Here is a 9,029-nt window from a genome sequence, read left to right on the forward strand (position 1 = left end):
CCTAGTGAGTAAGGCTCGACAGATTCTCATTGACCTCCGACCTTAGGATGGGTTCAGTTTTCAAGCTATGAAGAGGGCCCTGCATCATTGTTTTCGTTGAAGATGCCCGCAACCAGCTTTCCAATTGCCATGGAAGAAGAGGTGAAAACTTGGTGGCCAATGTGGCGAATCTCCAAAGTCACCTGCTTGAACACCCCACCTTTGACACCACCAGACAGGATTAGCTGTCTTCTTCAGTTCTGAGCCTCAGTTCCAAACTGGTGGAGTTCTGAACTCCACTTCCAATTCCCGATTCTTCCTCATTTTGGCCAGCCAGTGATTGACTTCTTGGGTCACAGGGCAGGGTTCCATTCGCTATCAAGTGAACCTATCCCAGTGGATTAGTTCAAGTATCTCAAGTACTATGAGTAAGTATCTTTTGCTCAACAGTAAGGCAAGAATTGAGGGGGGGGGGGTTGTTAATGGACGGATCAGTGCAGCTTCAGGAGTAATGCAGACTCTGCATTGATCTGCTGTGATTATGAATGAACAAGGGTCATCTACTCAGGAGGGGTTCAGTATGTCCCTGGCATCCTAAAAATAAGAAAAGTTCAGAGAATACTGATGGGAGTAGGGGGATAATGTGGAGGGCAGGCTAAAATTTACGAGAGCCTGATAATTCCATGTCCACAGGGTCAGAAGTTGGCAAGCTCACTGATGGGTACTTTCCTTCAGAGGAGACCGCCTGCTCCTCCGATGAGCTACCCTCCTGCAAGTTCAGAAGGGAAGCAGTTCTCGAGAAAGGGCTGGTCCAGATCTTGTTGGTGGAAGTCCCAGATGAGGCTCTGGTCCAGATGGTTTTGAACCGGTACCCAGGAGGGGGAGATGGGGCAGCAGGCACCAATGGACTGTTGCCAACAGGTTCGACCTCCAATACGTAGAAGGTGGGGTGGATCCTCATGGAGCTTTCATCAAACAATCTAGGCAGGGTCCCTGGTATGTCCGTGATTGGCAGTCAAGGTGTAGCAGCTTACAGATCGCAGGACAGTGGGTCTGGCCAGGTGGGAATGCCGAATGAAGCCCTGGAGGGTAGGAGACTCCCTTCTCCTGGACGAAGAATAGAGGAGGCTGGTACCCATACGTGCATTGGAATGACGAAAGGCCAGTGGCGGAGTTGGTCAGGGTGTTGTGGGCATATTCTACCCATAGCAGCTGTTGCGATCAGGACTCAGCACCACCTCCATCTCCTGATTCTTCTTCTCAGTCTGGCTGTTGAATTGGGGTTGGAGCCTTGAAGACAGGCTAGCAGAAGCCCCGATGACGGTGCAAAATTCTTGGTCCCTGGGTCCCTGGTCAGACACCATGTCAACAGGAAGACCATGGAGTTGGAAGACATGATGGAGAACCAGTTCAGGGGCCTCCTTTGCTGATAAGAGTTTGGGGAGGGGAATGAAAGCATCTTACCTTGCGATCCACCACCATTAGGTTGGTATTATGGCATGGTGATGGTGGTAGGCCTGTAACAAAGTCCAGCATGATGTGGAACCAAGGACGATGGAGGGGTTGCAAGAGTCATGCAGGAAGTTTTGTTCGAGTTGCAGACAGGGTAAGCGTTGACATAATTCTCCAGTAGCTTGGACCACCAGAATCATTGTCAAAGGACATCCTGAATGGTCTGAACGGCAGATAGGCAAAGTCTTGCATAGCAAAGAACGATCTGGCAATAGAGTGAGTGTGGAGCTGGTACTTATGAAAGAGAGCTGACGAAGCTGGTGAGCCTGGCAGAATGAGGGGGCAGAGGTGGAATCAATGGAGAAATACTGAACAAATCATGACACACCACCTACTGGTTACAAGTTGTATTGCTATTGTTATTTTGACAAGACAAATGCAAATTGTTACAACCTCTTGTCTCCTGTAAATTTACCCATTTAATGGCTCACCTTAGTTGTCATTCCAAAAGTTGCCCAACCCCCTAATAATTTGGCAGGAGCCACCACTGAATGATGCATGAAGAAACAATGCCTGATTGAGGGAGAATGGTCTGCACTTTAGCACTAAGTCTGTACAATGTCTTTCGCTGACTGTGACATCATTGCAAAAATTGTCACTTTCTCCATTTTTCTTCTCAGCCTCTGATATGAAGTCTACTCTGTAGACCCCTGCATGCTTCAATTGCATCTGGGCTGTTTTTGATGAAACCATGTCTCAGAAATTATTGTTGCACAGCTGCAGTTCACAAAATGAAATCTGTAAGAGAGCCAGTGTTGGCAAGAGGTACATTTGAAACAACAGGTCACAAGTCTGAATGGGTACCTAATTTCTGTTGTCTTTATCTCAATAGTCTTAGTCCGAGTAGCTCAGCTTAATTACAGGTGCTTCCTTGAAGCCTTCTGGCAAAAGAGGTGGAGAAGAGTATAGGTTGTACATTTACAGGTAATCTCAAAAACTGGAATATCCTGAAAAGGTTTGAATTTTTTTCTGTCACATTTCGGCGAGGGAAACCCATATATCATACAGCTTCATTACACATAAAGTGAAATATTACAAACCTTTATTTCTAGACATGTTGATGATTATAGCTTACAGAGAAAATATGAATGTTGAGAAAAAGTTACATTGAAAAACATTTAAAAGTTAAATTGCAGTGGAAAAAGTTTCTTGAGCCTTTAAAACGGTGTCTCAGTCACAAGAAAAGTGAGTCAAAAATTGCTGATTGTTCAGAGTGTTCAAGAACATTCTTCAGAATTCTTAAGAGCTGGTGTCTGCTGCTTAAATATGTTAATATATGTTGCATAGGATGTGATGTGATTCTACACAATATCTGTCAAAATCACTGAAATACAGCAACAGGTTAAAAAGATACAGCCATGTTGGGCCAAAAGTGTATATCTCACCAAGTTGAAGTGTTTTGGACCATGCTGGAAATAACTTTAGAATGCTGAAGAGCTGCTGTCTGGCACTAAAATATACTGAAATATGTGAAAAGGATGTAATTTTCTAAAATAAATGTCAAAATAATTGAATCAAGCAGCAAGTTTAAAAGATATAGCCATGGTGGGCCAAAAGTGTTTTTCTCACCAAGTTGAAGGGTTTTAGAACAAGGTGTAAATGACATTACAATTCTTAAGCGCTAATATGTGGTGCTGAAATAAGTTAAATGGAGAGTGATTGTACATATTATGTCAAAATCACTGAAATCCAGCCACAGGTTTAAAACATACAGCCAAAAGCTGGCTAAAAGTGTTCATCTCACCAAATTGATGTGTTTTGAACCAAGTTATAAATTTCTGCGAAATTCTTAAGAGGTAGTGTCTGGTGCTGAAATGGATCAGAAAGGAAGTGATTCTACACATTATATATCAGAATCACTGAAATCCAGCAACACTTTTAAAACATACAGCCAAAGTGGGCCAAAAGTGTTTAGCTCATAAAGTTGAAGTGTTTTGGACAAAATGTAAATAACAAGGTGAAGCTTTAAGAGCTGGTGTCAAGTGATGAATTAGCTTGAATAGGATGTGATTGTACACCTTGTATGTCAAAAACACTCAAATCCAACGCCAGGTTCAAAAGATGTAGCCATGTGGTCAAAAAGTGCTTATCTCACCAGGTTGAAGCTTTAATGGTACAAAGTGTAAAGAGCTTATGAATTCTTTAAAGCTTGTGTCTGATTCTGAAATATTTTGAAAGGGACATGATTCTGCACAGTATACGTCAAAATCACTTGAATCCAGACACAGATTTAAAAGATATAGCCATGTTGTCAAAAAGTGCTTATATCACTGAGTTGAAGCATTTCTGTCACAAATTATAAAACACTTACGAATTCCTTCAAGGTGGTGGTTGCTGTGAAAATATGGTGGATGGGACATGATTCTGCACAATACAGATTCAAAATCATTCAAAAACCAGCCACAGGATTGAAAGATATAGCCATGTGGTCAAAGAGTGCTTATCTCACTTAGTTGAAGCATTTATGTTACAAATTGTAAAAAACTAATGAATTCCTTCAAGCCTGTGTTTGCTGCTGAAATATGTTGAAAGGGACATGATTCTGCACAGTATACGTCAAAATCACTTGAATCCAGACACAGATTTAAAAGATATAGCCATGTTGTCAAAAAGTGCTTATATCACTGAGTTGAAGCATTCATGTTACAAATTATAAAACACTCACGAATTCCTTCAAGGTGGTGGTTGCTGCGAAAATATGGTGAATGGGACATAATTCTGCACAATACAGATTCAAAATCAATCAAAAACCAGCCACAAGTTTGAAAGATATAGTCATGTGGTCAAAAAGTGGTTATCTCACTTAGTTGAAGCATTTATGCTACAAATTGTGAAAAAAACTGATGAATTCCTTCAAGCCTGTGTTTGCTGCTGAAATATGTTGATTCTGCAGAAATTATGTCAAAATCTCTCAAATCCAGCCACAGATTTAAAAAATATAGCCATGTGGTCAAAAAGTGCTTATCTCACTGAGTTGAAGCATTTATGTTACAAATTGAAAGAAACTTATGAATTCTTTCAAGCTTGTTTTTGCTGCTGAAATATGTTGAGTGGGACATTATTCTGCACAAAATATATCAAAATCACTCAAATCCAGCCACAGATTTAAAGGATATAGCCATGCGGTCAAAAAGTGCTTATCTCATTGAGTTGAAGCATTTATGTTTCAAATATAAAAAAACTTATGGATTCCTTCAAGCTGCATGTTGCTGCTGAAATATGTTGAAGAACCGCTCATCCACTCTTTGTCTGGATCCAGAGTGACAAAGAGTAGATGAGCACTTCTTGGACACAGGTTGGGAATTGATTACTCCCGGCCGGGTCGCCTGGGTGAGGGGGTCTGAAGTTGAAAGACCTGACACCCCCGTGACCCCAGGTACTATCACTGACGATGTGTCCAAGAAACTGCATCACAAGATGTATCTTAAAACCGTATCAGTCTGGCTAAGCCAGTGACGTCCAGGAAGAGACTGGTTGACAACCATGAACAGAGTGGTGACAGCGGACAGCGCAGAAAGTCGGCAACTGGGGCAGGAAGGGCCAGCAACCCGCCCTGCATCTTCTGTGAGGAAGAACCGCGACTCAGCTACAAAGCATAAAGGAACACAGCCCCAGGGGAGCCCGAGAGGGGGGGAGAATGAGCACCCCAACCGAACGGACAACCAGGCAACGACCCATGCAAATGGGCAATTGACAACGAGTATTGTCACATGCAAATGTGGTAAGAGCTGCAAAAAACCCGCGGGGTCTGAAGATCCATCAGACCAAGATGGGATGCTTGGCAAAAGTGCAACTGGAGCAGCGCACAAGGAACTGCCTCAGCGAGCGGCAGGAGGTGACAGAAGGAGACGAGCCCCACAGTCTCCTCCTCCGACGTACTCCGGAGGACCTTGGTGAGACGCAGGAGGACCTGGGCCAGGAGTCACCCCACAGCGCCCAGAACCTCCATGCTCAGGAAGCACAAGCGCCAGACACCCCACAACAACAAAAATGGGTCAAGTGGCCTCCAGCCAGCAAAACAAGTGAGTGGCAGGGGTTCGATGACGATCTGGATGGTATTCTGGAAGCCACAATGAAAGGAGGGGCTGACAGGAAACTCCAGATAATGACCACCATGGTCATCAGCCTCGCCACAGAAAGGTTTGGTACAGAGGAGAGGCGTGCTGCTGCAACCCCCTCCTCTAAGAATCGCAGGGCAGAGAAGATAGCACAGCTGCGTCGGGAACTCAGGGACTTGAAGAAGCAGTTTTCGGTTGCAAGTGAGGACCTGAGACCGGGGCTGGCGGAAATTCGCGACGTCCTGAGGAAAGAGGTGCTCGCCCTTAGAAGAGCTGAGTGGCATAGGAGGCGGGCTAAGGAAAGAGCTAAAAGGTGCGCAGCCTTCCTAGCGAACCCCTTTGGGTTCACCAAACAGCTGCTAGGTCAGAAGCACAGCGGCCACCTAACCTGCACGAAAGAGGAGGTAGATACCTACCTTCATGAAACATACAGCAACGCAGTGAGGGAGGAGGACCTAGGAGAATGCAGAGAGCTGATCAAGCCACCTGAACCAGCTTGTGAGTTTAACACTAAAGCCCCCACCTGGAAAGAAATCCAGACTGTGGTCAAGAATGCAAGGAACAACTCAGCACCTGGACCCAATGGAGTCCCATACCTGCTTTACAAGAGGTGCCCCAAGCTCCCTCAGCGCCTGGGGAAAATCATAAAGGTGATCTGGAGGAGGGGGGAGGTTGCCCATCAATGGAGATCTGCAGAAGGGGTGTGGATCCCAAAGGAAGAGAAGTCTACCACCATTGAGTAGTTCCAAACCATTTCACTGCTCAATGTCGAGGGAAAGATATTTTTCAGTATCCTCTCCCGCCGACTGTCGGACTATCTTCTCCAGAATCAATACATCGACCCTTCTGTGCAAAAGGGTGGGATTCCAGGAGTACCAGGATGCCTGGAACACAGCCGGGTAGTGACACAGCTGATAAGGGAGGCTCGAGAGGGGAAAGGGAAACTATCTGTGCTTTGGCTTGACCTAGCTAATGCATATGGCTCCATACCCCACAAGCTGATGGAAGTGGCATTGGAACGGCACCATGTCCCATGTAACATCAAAGCCTTAATCATGGACTATTATAATAGCTTTTACCTGAGATTTTCCTCTGGAACAGTCACATCAGAGCGGCATCGGCTAGAGAAAGGGATAATCACTGGATGTACCATTTCAGTGATACTCTTTGCCTTGGCTATGAACATGTTAGTCAAGTCAGCCGAGCCAAAGTGCAGAGGGCCCAGAACCAAGTCCGGGATCCGTCAGCCCCCGATCAGAGCATTTATGGACAACCTGACGGTAACAACTGCGTCAGTTCCAGGATGCAGATGGATCCTTCAGGGCTTGGAGAAGCTCACCACCTGGGCACACATGCACTTCAAGCTGGAGTAATCCAGGTCTCTAGTCCTGAAGGGTGGAAGGGTGACCGACTGGTTCCGCTTCTCCCTAGGAGGCTCCCAGATCCCATCAGTCATGGAGAAACCTGTGAAAAGCCTTGGCAAGATCTGACTGCTCCCTGAAGGATACAGCCTCTATCAGGGCTACCAACAATCAGCTTGAAGGCTGGCTAACAGCAGTGGACAAGTCAGTTCTCCCGGGGAAGTTCAAGGCATGGATGTACCAGCACGGTATTCTGCCCAGGATACTGTGGCCCTTGCTTGTCTATGAATTTCCTATATCCACCGTGGAAGGGTTTGAGTGGAGGGTCAGCAGTCACCTCCGACGCTGGTTGGGGCTTCCCCGGAGTCTCAGCAGCATCGCCCTTTATGGCAATAAAAACAAGCTGACCCTACCAATCAACAGCCTTACTGAGGAGTTCAAGGTCACCAGGGCAAGGGAGGTTCTCCAGTACAGGGAATCGAAGGACCCAAAGGTTGTTCAAGCCGGCATTGTGGTGAGGACAGGCAGAAGGTGGAAGGCGCATGAGGCGGTGGACCAACGCAGAAGCTCGGTTGTTCCACAAGGACCTTGTGGGGTCCGTGGCAACTGGTCGGGCAGGCCTTGGAACTATTCCGACAACGCACCTCAGAAAGCGCAAGGGAGAGGAAAGGCGGGACCAGGTCCAACTCGAGGTTCGGGCTGTGTCGAAGAACAGCGTGCGAGCCAGTGGGTCGGGCTAAGGCAGCAAGGTGCATGGACTAGATGGGAGGAAGCCATGGACAGGAAGATTTCGTGGACGGAGTTGTGGAAGGCTGAACCACTCCGTATAAAATTCCTCATCCAGTCGGTCTATGATATCTTGCCCAGCCCGTCAAACCTCTTTCTTTGGGGCAAGGTTGAAACTCCATCATGCACTTTGGAGAAGGCCGCTATCGTTGGCGCCATGACCAGGTCCTTCAGGCAATTGCTGAGTCCATCCACCCTACCATTGACCACAGCAAGCGCTTCCAGCCACAGAGGCAGGGTGTGACATTCATCAGAGCCGGGGAAAAACCTCCTCCCCAACCAAAGACCCAAACAGGACTTCTGGGAGCTGCAAAGGACTGGCAGCTAAGAGTGGACCTCTGTAAACAGCTGAGGTTCCCTGAGGACATCGTAGAAACCCGCCTAAGACATCGTCCTACATTCAGAGTCCTCCAAGCAGGTCCTCATGCTAGAGCTGACTGTGCCCTGGCAGGAGAGAATGGAGGAAGCCAGCAGAAGAAAGGAGGAAAAGTATGCTGAGCTGGTGGAAGACTGCCGCAACAGGGGGTGGCATGCACAATGCTTGCCCATTGAGGTCGGGGTAAGGGGCTTTGCAGGGAAGTCTCTCTGCAGGGCCTACAGTCTCCTGGGCATCACAGGGGGACGGAAAAGGAGAGCCATCTGTTCAGCGTCAGAGGCCGCTGAGAAGGCATCAAGATGGCTCTGGATCCAGAGGGACAAAGAGTGGATGAGCGCTTCTTGGACACAGGTTGGGAACTGATCACTCCCAGCCGGGTCGCCTGGGTGAGGGGGTCTGAAGTTGAAAGACCCGAAACCCCCCGTGACCCCAGGTACTATCACTGACAATGTGTCAAAGAAACTACAACACAAGATGTATCTTAAAACCAAATGGGACTTGATACTGCATAACATATGTCAAAGTCACTCAAATCCAGCCAAAGGTTTAAAAGATATAGCCATGTGGTCAAAAAGTGCTTATCTCACTGAGTTAAAACATTTATGTTACAAATTGTAAAAAAGTTACGAATTCCTTCAAGGTGGATATTGCTGCTGAAATACGTTGAATGGGACATGATTCTGCACGATATATGTGAAAATCACTCAAATCTAGCCACAAGTTTGAAGATATAGCCATGTGGTCAAAAAGTGGTTATCTCACTGAGTTGAAGCATTTATGTTACAAATTGAAAATTCAAGGTGGTGGTTGGCTGAAATATGTTGATGTCGGGGTTCAAAGGCCGACTATATCAAAACTATAAGGAAGACAGGAGACGAGTCAAGTCTGTTCAGCTCGCAAGGAGTCAGTAGTAGTCTCCTGACAGCTCTGACCTCCCTTCGATAGCATGAGCTTTTA

The 9,029-nt window shown here is 46.5% G+C and overlaps 1 pseudogene; it reads left to right on the plus strand.

Annotated features, from left to right (window-relative positions):
* Positions 1 to 5,163: 5,163 nt before the first annotated feature.
* Positions 5,164 to 8,435, plus strand: LOC147231325 (uncharacterized; annotated as a pseudogene).
* The last annotated feature ends 594 nt before the right edge of the window (positions 8,436 to 9,029 follow it).

The sequence above is a fragment of the Fistularia commersonii genome, chromosome 9, assembly GCF_037954325.1.
Source record: "Fistularia commersonii isolate RoL2024-O1a breed Wild chromosome 9, RoL_Fcom_v1.0, whole genome shotgun sequence".
Taxonomy (NCBI): Eukaryota; Metazoa; Chordata; class Actinopteri; order Syngnathiformes; family Fistulariidae; genus Fistularia; species Fistularia commersonii.